The 20,457-nt window shown below is 38.4% G+C and overlaps 1 protein-coding gene across 1 annotated transcript in view; it reads left to right on the top strand.

The window, feature by feature from the left end:
- The window catches only part of CACUL1 (CDK2 associated cullin domain 1), a 65,185-nt gene that overhangs the window by 17,483 nt on the left and 27,245 nt on the right, over positions 1-20,457 (top strand). The gene's annotated exons all lie outside the window — the stretch shown is intronic.

The raw sequence follows: 20,457 nt of genomic DNA, 5'->3' as shown, positions 1-20,457 counted from the left end.
TAACACCGGAGGATATAACACTGATACTAGTGATAATACCGGAGGATATAACACTGATACTAGTGATAACACCGGAGGATATAACACTGATACTAGTGATAACACCGGAGGATATAACACTGATACTAGTGATAATACCGGAGGATATAACACTGATACTACTGATAACACCGGAGGATATAACACCGATACTAGTGATAACACCGGAGGATATAACACCGATACTAGTGATAATACCGGAGGATATAACACCGATACTAGTGATAATACCGGAGGATATAACACCGATACTAGTGATAACACCAGAGGATATAACACCGATACTAGTGATAACACCTGAGGATATAACACTGATACTAGTGATAACACCTGAGGATATAATACTGATAATAGTGATAACACCGGAGGATATAACACTGATACTAGTGATAATACCAGAGGATATAACACTGATACTAGTGATAACACCAGAGGATATAACACTGATACTAGTGATAATACCAGAGGATATAACACTGATACTAGTGATAACACCAGAGGATATAACACTGATACTAGTGATAACACCTGAGGATATAACACTGATACTAGTGATAACACCAGAGGATATAACACTGATACTAGTGATAACACCTGAGGATATAATACTGATACTAGTGATAACACCGGAGGATATAACACTGATACTAGTGATAATACAGGAGGATATAACACTGATACTAGTGATAATACCGGAGGATATAACACTGATACTAGTGATAATACCGGAGGATATAACACTGATACTAGTGATAACACCTGAGGATATAACACTGATACTAGTGATAACACCGGAGGATATAACACTGATACTAGTGATAATACAGGAGGATATAACACTGATACTAGTGATAACACCGGAGGATATAACACAGATACTAGTGATAATACAGGAGGACATAACACTGATACTAGTGATAACACCTGAGGATATAACACCGATACTAGAGATAACACCGGAGGATATAACACCGATACTAGAGATAACACCGGAGGATATAACACTGATACTAGTGATAACACCGGAGGATATAACACTGATACTAGTGATAACACCGGAGGATAGAACACTGATACTAGTGATAATACAGAAGGATATAACACCGATACTAGTGATAATACAGGAGGATATAACACTGATACTAGTGATAATACAGGAGGATATAACACTGATACAAGTGATAATACAGGAGGATATAACACTGATACAAGTGATAATACCGGAGGATATAACACTGATACTAGTGATAATACAGGAGGATATAACACTGATACTAGTGATAATACAGGAGGATATAACACTGATACTAGTGATAACACCGGAGGATATAACACTGATACTAGTGATAATACCGGAGGATATAACACTGATACTAGTGATAATACCGGAGGATATAACACTGATACTAGTGATAACACCGGAGGATATGACACCGATACTAGTGATAACACCGGAGGATATGACACCGATACTAGTGATAACACCGGAGGATATAACACCGATACTAGTGATAACACCTGAGGATAGAACACTGATACTAGTGATAACACCGGAGGATAGAACACTGATACTAGTGATAACACCTGAGGATATAACACTGATACTAGTGATAACACCGGAGGATATAACACTGATACTAGTGATAATACCGGAGGATATAACACTGATACTAGTGATAATACCGGAGGATATAACACTGATACTAGTGATAATACCGGAGGATATAACACTGATACTAGTGATAACACCGGAGGATATAACACCGATACTAGTGATAACACCGGAGGATATAACACTGATACTAGTGATAATACAGGAGGATATAACACTGATACTAGTGATGACACCGGAGGATATAACGCTGATACTAGTGATAACACCGGAGGATAGAACACTGATACTAGTGATAACACCGGAGGATATAATACTGATACTAGTGATAATACAGGAGGATATAACACTGATACTAGTGATAATACCGGAGGATATAACACCGATACTAGTGATAACACCGGAGGATATAACACTGATACTAGTGATAACACCGGAGGATATAACACTGATACTAGTGATAACACCGGAGGATATAACACTGATACTAGTGATAACACCGGAGGATATAACACTGATACTAGTGATAATACAGGAGGATATAACACTGATACTAGTGATAATACAGGAGGATATAACACTGATACTAGTGATAACACCGGAGGATATAACACTGATACTAGTGATAATACAGGAGGATATAACACTGATACTAGTGATAACACCGGAGGATATAACACTGATACTAGTGATAATACCGGAGGATATGACACTGATACTAGTGATAACACCGGAGGATATAACACTGATACTAGTGATAATACAGGAGGATATAACACTGATACTAGTGATAACACCGGAGGATATAACACTGATACTAGTGATAACACCGGAGGATATAACACCGATACTAGTGATAACACCGGAGGATATAACACTGATACTAGTGATAACACCGGTGGATATAACACTGATACTAGTGATAATACAGGAGGATATAACACTGATACTAGTGATAATACCGGAGGATATAACACCGATACTAGTGATAATACCGGAGGATATAACACCGATACTAGTGATAATACCGGAGGATATAACACTGATACTAGTGATAACACCGGAGGATATAACACTGATACTAGTGATAACACCGGAGGATATAACACTGATACTAGTGATAATACCGGAGGGTATAACACTGATACTAGTGATAACACCGGAGGATATAACACTGATACTAGTGATAACACCGGAGGATATAACACTGATACTAGTGATAACACCGGAGGATATAACACTGATACTAGTGATAACACCGGAGGATATAACACTGATACTAGTGATAACACGGGAGGATATAACACCGATACTAGTGATAATACCGGAGGATATAACACTGATACTAGTGATAACACCGGAGGATATAACACCGGAGGATATAACACTGATACTAGTGATAACACCGGAGGATATAACACTGATACTAGTGATAACACCGGAGGATATAACACTGATACTAGTGATAACACCTGAGGATATAACACTGATACTAGTGATAACACCTGAGGATATAACACCGATACTAGTGATAACACCGGAGGATATAACACCGATACTAGTGATAACACCTGAGGATATAACACTGATACTAGTGATAACACCGGAGGATATAACACTGATACTAGTGATAATACAGGAGGATATAACACTGATATTAGTGATAACACCGGAGGATATAACACTGATACTAGTGATAACACCGGAGGATATAACACTGATACTAGTGATAATACAGGAGGATATAACACTGATATTAGTGATAACACCGGAGGATATAACACAGATATTAGTGATAACACCGGAGGATATAACACTGATACTAGTGATAACACCGGAGGATATGACACTGATACTAGTGATAATACCGGAGGATATAACACTGATACTAGTGATAATACAGGAGGATATAACACTGATACTAGTGATAACACCGGAGGATATAACACTGATACTAGTGATAACACCGGAGGATATAACACTGATACTAGTGATAACACCGGAGGATATAACACTGATACTAGTGATAACACCGGAGGATATAACACTGATACTAGTGATAATACAGGAGGATATAACACTGATACTAGTGATAACACCGGAGGATATAACACTGATACTAGTGATAATACAGGAGGATATAACACCGATACTAGTGATAATACCGGAGGATATAACACCGATACTAGTGATAACACCTGAGGATATAACAGTGATACTAGTGATAACACCGGAGGATATAACACTTATACTAGTGATAACACCGGAGGATATAACACTGATACTAGTGATAACACCGGAGGATATAACACTGATACTAGTGATAACACCGGAGGATATAACACTGATACTAGTGATAATACAGGAGGATATAACACGGATACTAGTGATAACACCGGAGGAAATGACACTGATACTAGTGATAATACAGGAGGATATAACACTGATACTAGTGATAACACCGGAGGATATAACACTGATACTAGTGATAACACCGGAGGATATAACACTGATACTAGTGATAACACCTGAGGATATAACACTGATACTAGTGATAACACCTGAGGATATAACTCTGATACTAGTGATAACACCAGAGGATATGACACCGATACTAGTGATAACACCGGAGGATATAACACCGATACTAGTGATAACACCGGAGGATATAACACTGATACTAGTGATAACACCGGAGGATATAACACTGATACTAGTGATAACACCGGAGGATATAACACTGATACTAGTGATAATACAGGAGGATATAACACTGATATTAGTGATAACACCGGAGGATATAACACAGATACTAGTGATAACACCGGAGGATATAACACTGATACTAGTGATAACACCGGAGGATATGACACTGATACTAGTGATAATACCGGAGGATATAACACTGATACTAGTGATAATACAGGAGGATATAACACTGATACTAGTGATAACACCGGAGGATATAACACTGATACTAGTGATAACACCGGAGGATATAACACTGATACTAGTGATAACACCGGAGGATATAACACTGATACTAGTGATAATACAGGAGGATATAACACCGATACTAGTGATAACACCGGAGGATATAACACCGATACTAGTGATAATACCGGAGGATATAACACTGATACTAGTGATAACACCGGAGGATATAACACTGATACTAGTGATAACACCGGAGGATATAACACTGATACTAGTGATAATACAGGAGGATATAACACTGATACTAGTGATAATACAGGAGGATATAACACTGATACTAGTGATAATACAGGAGGATATAACACTGATACTAGTGATAAAACAGGAGAATATAACACTGATACTAGTGATAACACCGGAGGATATAACACCGATACTAGTGATAATACCGGAGGATATAACACCGATACTAGTGATAATACCGGAGGATATAACACTGATACTAGTGATAACACCGGAGGATATAACACTGATACTAGTGATAATACAGGAGGATATAACACTGATACTAGTGATAATACCGGAGGATATAACACTGATACTAGTGATAACACCGGAGGATATAACACTGATACTAGTGATAATACCGGAGGATATAACACCGATACTAGTGATAACACCGGAGGATATAACACTGATACTAGTGATAACACCGGAGGATATAACACTGATACTAGTGATAATACCGGAGGATATAACGCTGATACTAGTGATAACACCGGAGGATATAACACTGATACTAGTGATAATACTGGAGGATATAACACTGATACTAGTGATAATACAGGAGGATATAACACTGATACTAGTGATAATACAGGAGGATATAACACTGATACTAGTGATAATACCGGAGGATATAACACTGATACTAGTGATCATACCGGAGGATATAACACTGATACTAGTGATAATACTGGAGGATATAACACTGATACTAGTGATAATACAGGAGGATATAACACTGATACTAGTGATAATACAGGAGGATATAACACTGATACTAGTGATAATACCGGAGGATATAACACTGATACTAGTGATCATACCGGAGGATATAACACTGATATTAGTGATAACACCGGAGGATATAACGCCGATACTAGTGATAATACCGGAGGATATAACACTGATACTAGTGATAACACCAGAGGATATAACACTGATACTAGTGATAACACCGGAGGATATAACACCGATACTAGTGATAACACCAGAGGATATAACACTGATACTAGTGATAACACCGGAGGATATAACACCGATACTAGTGATAATACCGGAGGATATAACACTGATACTAGTGATAATACAGGAGGATATAACACTGATACTAGTGATAACACCGGAGGATATAACACCGATACTAGTGATAACACCGGAGGATATAACACTGATACTAGTGATAATACAGGATATAACACTGATACTAGTGATAATACAGGAGGATATAACACTGATACTAGTGATAACACCGGAGGATCTAACACCGATACTAGTGATAACACCGGAGGATATAACACTGATACTAGTGATAATACAGGATATAACACTGATACTAGTGATAATACAGGAGGATATAACTCTGATACTAGTGATAATACCGGAGGATATAACACTGACACTAGTGATAATACCGGAGGATATAACACTAATACTAGTGATAACACCGGAGGATATAACACCGATACTAGTGATAACACCGGAGGATATAACACTGATACTAGTGATAATACCGGAGGATATAACACCGATACTAGTGATAATACCGGAGGATATAACACTGATACTAGTGATAATACCGGAGGATATAACACTGATACTAGTGATAATACAGGAGGATATAACACCGATACTAGTGATAACACCGGAGGATATAACACCGATACTAGTGATAATACCGGAGGATATAACACTGATACTAGTGATAACACCGGAGGATATAACACTGATACTAGTGATAATACAGGAGGATATAACACTGATACTAGTGATAATACAGGAGGATATAACACTGATACTAGTGATAATACAGGAGGATATAACACTGATACTAGTGATAAAACAGGAGAATATAACACCGATACTAGTGATAACACCGGAGGATATAACACCGATACTAGTGATAACACCGGAGGATATAACACTGATACTAGTGATAATACCGGAGGATATAACACCGATACTAGTGATAATACCGGAGGATATAACACTGATACTAGTGATAACACCGGAGGATATAACACTGATACTAGTGATAATACAGGAGGATATAACACTGATACTAGTGATAATACCGGAGGATATAACACTGATACTAGTGATAACACCGGAGGATATAACACTGATACTAGTGATAATACCGGAGGATATAACACCGATACTAGTGATAACACCGGAGGATATAACACTGATACTAGTGATAACACCGGAGGATATAACACTGATACTAGTGATAATACCGGAGGATATAACGCTGATACTAGTGATAACACCGGAGGATATAACACTGATACTAGTGATAATACTGGAGGATATAACACTGATACTAGTGATAATACAGGAGGATATAACACTGATACTAGTGATAATACAGGAGGATATAACACTGATACTAGTGATAATACCGGAGGATATAACACTGATACTAGTGATCATACCGGAGGATATAACACTGATACTAGTGATAATACTGGAGGATATAACACTGATACTAGTGATAATACAGGAGGATATAACACTGATACTAGTGATAATACAGGAGGATATAACACTGATACTAGTGATAATACCGGAGGATATAACACTGATACTAGTGATCATACCGGAGGATATAACACTGATATTAGTGATAACACCGGAGGATATAACGCCGATACTAGTGATAATACCGGAGGATATAACACCGATACTAGTGATAACACCGGAGGATATAACACCGATACTAGTGATAACACCAGAGGATATAACACTGATACTAGTGATAACACCGGAGGATATAACACCGATACTAGTGATAATACCGGAGGATATAATGCTGATACTAGTGATAATACCGGAGGATATAACACCGATACTAGTGATAATACCGGAGGATATAACACTGATACTAGTGATAATACAGGAGGATATAACACTGATACTAGTGATAACACCGGAGGATATAACACCGATACTAGTGATAACACCGGAGGATATAACACTAATACTAGTGATAACACCTGAGGATATAACACTGATACTAGTGATAATACCGGAGGATATAACACTGATACTAGTGATAATACCGGAGGATATAACACTGATACTAGTGATAATACCGGAGGATATAATGCTGATACTAGTGATAATACCGGAGGATATAACACTGATACTAGTGATAACACCGGAGGATATAACACTGATACTAGTGATAATACAGGAGGATATAACACTGATACTAGTGATAATACAGGAGGATATAACACTGAAACTAGTGATAATACAGGAGGATATAACACTGATACTAGTGATAACACCGGAGGATATAACACTGATACTAGTGATAATACAGGAGGATATAACACTGATACTAGTGATAATACCGGAGGATATAACACTGATACTAGTGATAACACCAGAGGATATAACACTAATACTAGTGATAACACCTGAGGATATAACACTGATACTAGTGATAACACCGGAGGATATAACACCGATACTAGTGATAATACCGGAGGATATAACACCGATACTAGTGATAATACAGGAGGATATAACACTGATACTAGTGATAACACAAGAGGATATAACACCGATACTAGTGATAATACTGGAGGATATGACACTGATACTAGTGATAACACCGCAGGATATAACACCGATACTAGTGATAACACCGGAGGATATAACACCGATACTAGTGATAATACAGGAGGATATAACACTGATACTAGTGATAATACAGGAGGATATAACACTGATACTGTAATGGCAGGGGGTAGGGAGACGGACAAGTGAGCCCTAATCTACCCGCCACTCTGTCCCTGCCTACTTGCAACGACCCGCCCTAGGCGACGGGGTACAACTGGGCGGCGGTCCCTGCGCTCAGTAAGTCCACGACAAACACGACAAACATACAAGGAACACAAGCAAGGAAAAGGGGCCGTTGCCCACGGCAACACCGTGAGCAACCAGAGTGGTGAACGAGCCGAGTCAAGCCAGGAGTGTGCGAGGTACCAAACGAAAAGCAGAAGAGTAGTCGGTAAGCCAGGGTCTGTATGGAGCAGGATCAAAAATAGCAGGAGCTGTAGCTGGGCCAGGAAACCACAAGGAGGGAAACACAAGCAATAACAAGCATCGGGGACAGGAAGTGCAGGCTTAAATAGACCGAGGGCGGGAGCTAGCTGAGTCTGGCCAGGTTACGATAGGCTCTCCCACTCCTAAGCCTGCCAGCCTGAATGGTGGAAGCAGGAGTCAGTCTCAGGGATGTATTCTCAGGTGCTGACTGATTAGTTCTGGGAGTTAACCCCGCTGTGCCTGGCAGATCCTTTACAGATACTAGTGATAATACAGGAGGATATAACACTGATACTAGTGATAACACCGGAGGATATAACACTGATACTAGTGATAACACCGGAGGATATAACACCGATACTAGTGATATTACCGGAGGATATAACACCGATACTAGTGATAACACCGGAGGATATAACACTGATACTAGTGATAATACAGGAGGATATAACACTGATACTAGTGATAATACCGGAGGATATAACACTGATACTAGTGATAATACAGGAGGATATAACACTGATACTAGTGATAACACGGGAAGATATAACACCGATACTAGTGATAACACTGGAGGATATAACACTGATACTAGTGATAACACCGGAGGATATAACACTGATAATAGTGATAATACCGGAGGATATAACACTGATACTAGTGATAATACAGGAGGATATAACACTGATACTAGTGATAACACTGGAGGATATAACACTGATACTAGTGATAACACCGGAGGATATAACACTGATACTAGTGATAACACAGGAGGATATAACACTGATACTAGTGATAAGACCGGAGGATATAACACCGATACTAGTGATAACACCTGAGGATATAACACCGATACTAGTGATAACACCGGAGGATATAACACTGATACTAGTGATAACACCGGAGGATATAACACTGATACTAGTGATAATACAGGAGGATATAACACTGATACTAGTGATAACACCGGAGGATATAACACTGATAATAGTGATAATACAGGAGGATATAACACTGATACTAGTGATAACACCGGAGGATATAACACTGATACTAGTGATAATACCGGAGGATATAACACTGATACTAGTGATAACACAGGAGGATATAACACTGATACTAGTGATAACACCGGAGGATATAACACTGATACTAGTGATAACACCGGAGGATATAACACTGATACTAGTGATAATACCGGAGGATATAACACTGATACTAGTGATAACACCGGAGGATATAACACTGATACTAGTGATAACACCGGAGGATATAACACCGATACTAGTGATTATACCGGAGGATATAACACTGATACTAGTGATAACACCAGAGGATTTAACACCGATACTAGTGATAACACCTGAGGATATAACACCGATACTAGAGATAACACCGGAGGATATAACACTGATACTAGAGATAACACCGGAGGATATAACACTGATACTAGTGATAACACCGGAGGATATAACACTGATACTAGTGATAACACCGGAGGATAGAACACTGATACTAGTGATAACACCGGAGGATATAACACTGATACTAGTGATAACACCGGAGGATATAACACTGATACTAGTGATAATACAGAAGGATATAACACCGATACTAGTGATAATACCGGAGGATATAACACCGATACTAGTGATAACACCGGAGGATATAACACTGATACTAGTGATAATACAGGAGGATATAACACTGATACTAGTGATAATACCGGAGGATATAACACTGATACTAGTGATAATACAGGAGGATATAACACTGATACTAGTGATAACACCGGAGGATATAACACTGATACTAGTGATAACACCGGAGGATATAACACTGATACTAGTGATAATACCGGAGGATATAACACTGATACTAGTGATAACACCGGAGGATATAACACTGATACTAGTGATAACACCGGAGGATATAACACCGATACTAGTGATAATACCGGAGGATATAACACTGATACTAGTGATTATACCGGAGGATATAACACCGATACTAGTGATAACACCAGAGGATTTAACACCGATACTAGTGATAACACCTGAGGATATAACACCGATACTAGAGATAACACCGGAGGATATAACACTGATACTAGAGATAACACCGGAGGATATAACACTGATACTAGTGATAACACCGGAGGATATAACACTGATACTAGTGATAACACCGGAGGATAGAACACTGATACTAGTGATAACACCGGAGGATATAACACTGATACTAGTGATAACACCGGAGGATATAACACCGATACTAGTGATAATACAGAAGGATATAACACCGATACTAGTGATAATACCGGAGGATATAACACCGATACTAGTGATAACACCGGAGGATATAACACTGATACTAGTGATAATACAGGAGTATATAACACTGATACTAGTGATAACACCAGAGGATATAACACTGATACTAGTGATAACACCTGAGGATATAATACTGATACTAGTGATAACACCGGAGGATATAACACTGATACTAGTGATAATACAGGAGGATATAACACTGATACTAGTGATAATACCGGAGGATATAACACTGATACTAGTGATAATACCGGAGGATATAACACTGATACTAGTGATAACACCTGAGGATATAACACTGATACTAGTGATAACACCGGAGGATATAACACTGATACTAGTGATAATACAGGAGGATATAACACTGATACTAGTGATAACACCGGAGGATATAACACAGATACTAGTGATAATACAGGAGGATATAACACTGATACTAGTGATAACACCTGAGGATATAACACCGATACTAGAGATAACACCGGAGGATATAACACTGATACTAGTGATAATACCGGAGGATATAACACTGATACTAGTGATAACACCGGAGGATATAACACTGATACTAGTGATAACACCGGAGGATATAACACCGATACTAGTGATAATACCGGAGGATATAACACTGATACTAGTGATAATACCGGAGGATATAACACCGATACTAGTGATAACACCAGAGGATATAACACCGATACTAGTGATAACACCTGAGGATATAACACTGATACTAGTGATAACACCTGAGGATATAATACTGATAATAGTGATAACACCGGAGGATATAACACTGATACTAGTGATAATACCGGAGGATATAACACTGATACTAGTGATAACACCAGAGGATATAACACTGATACTAGTGATAACACCTGAGGATATAACACTGATACTAGTGATAACACCAGAGGATATAACACTGATACTAGTGATAACACCTGAGGATATAATACTGATACTAGTGATAACACCGGAGGATATAACACTGATACTAGTGATAATACAGGAGGATATAACACTGATACTAGTGATAATACCGGAGGATATAACACTGATACTAGTGATAATACCGGAGGATATAACACTGATACTAGTGATAACACCTGAGGATATAACACTGATACTAGTGATAACACCGGAGGATATAACACTGATACTAGTGATAATACAGGAGGATATAACACTGATACTAGTGATAACACCAGAGGATATAACACAGATACTAGTGATAATACAGGAGGATATAACACTGATACTAGTGATAACACCTGAGGATATGACACCGATACTAGAGATAACACCGGAGGATATAACACTGATACTAGAGATAACACCGGAGGATATAACACTGATACTAGTGATAACACCGGAGGATATAACACTGATACTAGTGATAACACCGGAGGATAGAACACTGATACTAGTGATAATACAGAAGGATATAACACCGATACTAGTGATAATACAGGAGGATATAACACTGATACTAGTGATAATACCGGAGGATATAACACTGATACTAGTGATAATACAGGAGGATATAACACTGATACAAGTGATAATACCGGAGGATATAACACTGATACTAGTGATAATACAGGAGGATATAACACTGATACTAGTGATAATACAGGAGGATATAACACTGATACTAGTGATAACACCGGAGGATATAACACTGATACTAGTGATAATACCGGAGGATATAACACTGATACTAGTGATAATACCGGAGGATATAACACTGATACTAGTGATAACACCGGTGGATATGACACTGATACTAGTGATAACACCGGAGGATATGACACCGATACTAGTGATAACACCGGAGGATATAACACCGATACTAGTGATAACACCTGAGGATATAACACTGATACTAGTGATAACACCGGAGGATAGAACACTGATACTAGTGATAACACCTGAGGATATAACACTGATACTAGTGATAACACCGGAGGATATAACACTGATACTAGTGATAATACCGGAGGATATAACACTGATACTAGTGATAATACCGGAGGATATAACACTGATACTAGTGATAACACCGGAGGATAGAACACTGATACTAGTGATAACACCGGAGGATATAACACTGATACTAGTGATAACACCGGAGGATATAACACTGATACTAGTGATAATACAGAAGGATATAACACCGATACTAGTGATAATACCGGAGGATATAACACCGATACTAGTGATAACACCGGAGGATATAACACTGATACTAGTGATAATACAGGAGGATATAACACTGATACTAGTGATAATACCGGAGGATATAACACTGATACTAGTGATAATACAGGAGGATATAACACTGATACTAGTGATAACACCGGAGGATATAACACTGATACTAGTGATAACACCGGAGGATATAACACTGATACTAGTGATAATACCGGAGGATATAACACTGATACTAGTGATAACACCGGAGGATATAACACTGATACTAGTGATAACACCGGAGGATATAACACCGATACTAGTGATAATACCGGAGGATATAACACTGATACTAGTGATTATACCGGAGGATATAACACTGATACTAGTGATAACACCAGAGGATTTAACACCGATACTAGTGATAACACCTGAGGATATAACACCGATACTAGAGATAACACCGGAGGATATAACACTGATACTAGAGATAACACCGGAGGATATAACACTGATACTAGTGATAACACCGGAGGATATAACACTGATACTAGTGATAACACCGGAGGATAGAACACTGATACTAGTGATAACACCGGAGGATATAACACTGATACTAGTGATAACACCGGAGGATATAACACTGATACTAGTGATAATACAGAAGGATATAACACCGATACTAGTGATAATACCGGAGGATATAACACTGATACTAGTGATAACACCGGAGGATATAACACTGATACTAGTGATAATACCGGAGGATATAACACTGATACTAGTGATAATACCGGAGGATATAACACTGATACTAGTGATAATACCGGAGGATATAACACTGATACTAGTGATAACACCGGAGGATATAACACCGATACTAGTGATAACACCGGAGGATATAACACTGATACTAGTGATAATACCGGAGGATATAACGCTGATACTAGTGATAATACAGCAGGATATAACACTGATACTAGTGATAATACCGGAGGATATAACACTGATACTAGTGATAACACCGGAGGATATGACACTGATACTAGTGATAACACCGGAGGATATGACACTGATACTAGTGATAACACCGGAGGATATAACACCGATACTAGTGATAACACCTGAGGATATAACACTGATACTAGTGATAACACCGGAGGATAGAACACTGATACTAGTGATAACACCTGAGGATATAACACTGATACTAGTGATAACACCGGAGGATATAACACTGATACTAGTGATAATACCGGAGGATATAACACTGATACTAGTGATAATACCGGAGGATATAACACTGATACTAGTGATAATACCGGAGGATATAACACTGATACTAGTGATAACACCGGAGGATATAACACCGATACTAGTGATAACACCGGAGGATATAACACTGATACTAGTGATAATACCGGAGGATATAACGCTGATACTAGTGATAATACAGCAGGATATAACACTGATACTAGTGATAATACAGGAGGATATAACACTGATACTAGTGATAACACCGGAGGATAGAACACTGATACTAGTGATAATACCAGAGGATATAACACTGATACTAGTGATAATACAGGAGGATATAACACCGATACTAGTGATAATACAGGAGGATATAACACTGATACTAGTGATAATACCGGAGGATATAACACTGATACTAGTGATAATACAGGAGGATATAACACTGATACAAGTGATAATACCGGAGGATATAACACTGATACTAGTGATAATACAGGAGGATATAACACTGATACTAGTGATAATACAGGAGGATATAACACTGATACTAGTGATAACACCGGAGGATATAACACTGATACTAGTGATAACACCGGAGGATATGACACTGATACTAGTGATAACACTGGAGGATATAACACTGATACTAGTGATAACACCGGAGGATATAACACCGATGCTAGTGATAACACCTGAGGATATAACACTGATACTAGTGATAACACCGGAGGATATAACACTGATACTAGTGATAATACCGGAGGATATAACACTGATACTAGTGATAACACCGGAGGATAGAACACTGATACTAGTGATAACACCTGAGGATATAACACTGATACTAGTGATAACACCGGAGGATATAACACTGATACTAGTGATAATACCGGAGGATATAACACTGATACTAGTGATAATACCGGAGCATATAACACTGATACTAGTGATAATACCGGAGAATATAACACTGATACTAGTGATAACACCGGAGGATATAACACCGATACTAGTGATAACACCAGAGGATATAACACTGATACTAGTGATAATACCGGAGGATATAACGCTGATACTAGTGATAATACAGGAGGATATAACACTGATACTAGTGATAATACAGGAGGATATAACACTGATACTAGTGATAACACCGGAGGATATAACACTGATACTAGTGATAATACAGGAGGATATAACACTGATACTAGTGATAATACAGGAGGATATAACACTGATACTAGTGACAACACCGGAGGATATAACACTGATACTAGTGATAATACAGGAGGATATAACACTGATACTAGTGATAACACCGGAGGATATAACACTGATACTAGTGATAATACCGGAGGATATGACACTGATACTAGTGATAACACCGGAGGATATAACACTGATACTAGTGATAATACAGGAGGATATAACACTGATACTAGTGATAACACCGGAGGATATAACACTGATACTAGTGATAATACAGGAGGATATAACACTGATATTAGTGATAACACCGGAGGATATAACACTGATACTAGTGATAACACCGGAGGATATAACACTGATACTAGTGATAATACAGGAGGATATAACACTGATACTAGTGATAACACCGGAGGATATAACACTGATACTAGTGATAATACCGGAGGATATGACACTGATACTAGTGATAACACCGGAGGATATAACACTGATACTAGTGATAATACAGGAGGATATAACACTGATACTAGTGATAACACCGGAGGATATAACACTGATACTAGTGATAATACAGGAGGATATAACACTGATATTAGTGATAACACCGGAGGATATAACACTGATACTAGTGATAACACCGGAGGATATAACACCGATACTAGTGATAACACCGGAGGATATAACACTGATACTAGTGATAACACCGGTGGATATAACACTGATACTAGTGATAATACAGGAGGATATAATACTGATACTAGTGATAAAAACACCGAAAAAGGCCATACTTACAAATGGACACAGCCAGGTCTGAAACGCTGATGAAGGCGAGTGAGCAGGTGCTTTAAATAATAATAGCCACTCCCACTAGTCTTGAGGGGAGTGGTATGTGGTGCATGGGATGTGTAGTAAGAAATAATAAATGAATAGTGTATGTGCAAGTGTAATAATGTGAGTGAAATATAGGGGGCAGTAATGAGTGAAGTGCCTAAAAAATAAATGAATAATGGGATGCAAGTGTGTGAAACATGGAGGAATAGTGTGTAAGTCATGAGGCGCAACGTGACTAGCCAGGTAGAAGCCTATTTGTGACGCCTTGATAATTCATAGAGCGGGCTACCCTGCTTGCTAGGCCAAACAACAACACACCATGCTCTCCCAGCATCAAAGACCTGGCTGTGTCCAAAAGAAGCGAATATAAGTAATAATGAAAAATACCTGGGGTATTAGTGATCATTTTGGCCAAAAGGACGCAAGCTCGCAATCCACGACAAGGATCCCCAGACTTGCGAGTCCCTAACTGGAGCGAAAAGCTCCTGATGTACAGACAAAACAGATAAAAACAAGGACATTTATTCAAAAACACCGAAAAAGGCCATACTTACAAATGGACACAGCCAGGTCTGAAACGCTGATGAAGGCGAGTGAGCAGGTGCTTTAAATAATAATAGCCACTCCCACTAGTCTTGAGGGGAGTGGTATGTGGTGCATGGGATGTGTAGTAAGAAATAATAAATGAATAGTGTATGTGCAAGTGTAATAATGTGAGTGAAATATAGGGGGCAGTAATGAGTGAAGTGCCTAAAAAATAAATGAATAATGGGATGCAAGTGTGTGAAACATGGAGGAATAGTGTGTAAGTCATGATACTAGTGATAATACAGGAGGATATAACACTGATACTAGTGATAACACCGGAGGATATAACACTGATACTAGTGATAATACCGGAGGATATAACACTGATACTAGTGATAATACCGGAGGATATAACACTGATACTAGTGATAATACCGGAGGATATAACACCGATACTAGTGATAATACCGGAGGATATAACACTGATACTAGTGATAACACCGGAGGATATAACACTGATACTAGTGATAACACCGGAGGATATAACACTGATACTAGTGATAATACCGGAGGGTATAACACTGATACTAGTGATAACACCGGAGGATATAACACTGATACTAGTGATAACACCGGAGGATATAACACTGATACTAGTGATAACACCGGAGGATATAACACTGATACTAGTGATAACACCGGAGGATATAACACTGATACTAGTGATAACACGGGAGGATATAACACCGATACTAGTGATAATACCGGAGGATATAACACTGATACTAGTGATAACACCGGAGGATATAACACCGATACTAGTGATAACACCTGAGGATATAACACTGATACTAGTGATAACACCGGAGGATATAACACTGATACTAGTGATAATACAGGAGGATATAACACTGATACTAGTGATGACACCGGAGGATATAACGCTGATACTAGTGATAACACCGGAGGATAGAACACTGATACTAGTGATAACACCGGAGGATATAATACTGATACTAGTGATAATACAGGAGGATATAACACTGATACTAGTGATAATACCGGAGGATATAACACCGATACTAGTGATAACACCGGAGGATATAACACTGATACTAGTGATAACACCGGAGGATATAACACTGATACTAGTGATAACACCGGAGGATATAACACTGATACTAGTGATAACACCGGAGGATATAACACAGATATTAGTGATAACACCGGAGGATATAACACTGATACTAGTGATAACACCGGAGGATATAACACAGATATTAGTGATAACACCGGAGGATATAACACTGATACTAGTGATAACACCGGAGGATATGACACTGATACTAGTGATAATACCGGAGGATATAACACTGATACTAGTGATAATACAGGAGGATATAACACTGATACTAGTGATAACACCGGAGGATATAACACTGATACTAGTGATAACACCGGAGGATATAACACTGATACTAGTGATAACACCGGAGGATATAACACTGATACTAGTGATAACACCGGAGGATATAACACTGATACTAGTGATAATACAGGAGGATATAACACTGATACTAGTGATAACACCGGAGGATATAACACTGATACTAGTGATAATACAGGAGGATATAACACTGATACTAGTGATAATACCGGAGGATATAACACCGATACTAGTGATAACACCTGAGGATATAACAGTGATACCAGTGATAACACCGGAGGATATAACACTGATACTAGTGATAACACCGGAGGATATAACACTGATACTAGTGATAACACCGGAGGATATAACACTGATACTAGTGATAACACTGGAGGATATAACACTGATACTAGTGATAATACAGGAGGATATAACACGGATACTAGTGATAACACCGGAGGAAATGACACTGATACTAGTGATAATACAGGAGGATATAACACTGATACTAGTGATAACACCGGAGGATATAACACTGATACTAGTGATAACACCGGAGGATATAACACTGATACTAGTGATAACACCTGAGGATATAACACTGATACTAGTGATAACACCTGAGGATATAACTCTGATACTAGTGATAACACCAGAGGATATGACACCGATACTAGTGATAACACCGGTGGATATAACACCGATACTAGTGATAACACCGGAGGATATAACACTGATACTAGTGATAACACCGGAGGATATAACACTGATACTAGTGATAACACCGGACGATATAACACTGATACTAGTGATAATACAGGAGGATATAACACTGATATTAGTGATAACACCGGAGGATATAACACAGATACTAGTGATAACACCGGAGGATATAACACTGATACTAGTGATAACACCGGAGGATATGACACTGATACTAGTGATAATACCGGAGGATATAACACTGATACTAGTGATAATACAGGAGGATATAACACTGATACTAGTGATAACACCGGAGGATATAACACTGATACTAGTGATAACACCGGAGGATATAACACTGATACTAGTGATAACACCGGAGGATATAACACTGACACTAGTGATAATACAGGAGGATATAACACCGATACTAGTGATAACACCGGAGGATATAACACCGATACTAGTGATAATACCGGAGGATATAACACTGATACTAGTGATAACACCGGAGGATATAACACTGATACTAGTGATAACACCGGAGGATATAACACTGATACTAGTGATAATACAGGAGGATATAACACTGATACTAGTGATAATACAGGAGGATATAACACTGATACTAGTGATAATACAGGAGGATATAACACTGATACTAGTGATAAAACAGGAGAATATAACACTGATACTAGTGATAACACCGGAGGATATAACACCGATACTAGTGATAACACCGGAGGATATAACACTGATACTAGTGATAATACCGGAGGATATAACACCGATACTAGTGATAATACCGGAGGATATAACACTGATACTAGTGATAACACCGGAGGATATAACACTGATACTAGTGATAATACAGGAGGATATAACACTGATACTAGTGATAATACCGGAGGATATAACACTGATACTAGTGATAACACCGGAGGATATAACACTGATACTAGTGATAATACCGGAGGATATAACACCGATACTAGTGATAACACCGGAGGATATAACACTGATACTAGTGATAACAC

This window comes from Rhinoderma darwinii, chromosome 11 (assembly GCF_050947455.1).
Source record: "Rhinoderma darwinii isolate aRhiDar2 chromosome 11, aRhiDar2.hap1, whole genome shotgun sequence".
NCBI classification, from domain to species: Eukaryota; Metazoa; Chordata; class Amphibia; order Anura; family Rhinodermatidae; genus Rhinoderma; species Rhinoderma darwinii.
This window is presented reverse-complemented; position numbering and strand designations above follow the sequence as displayed.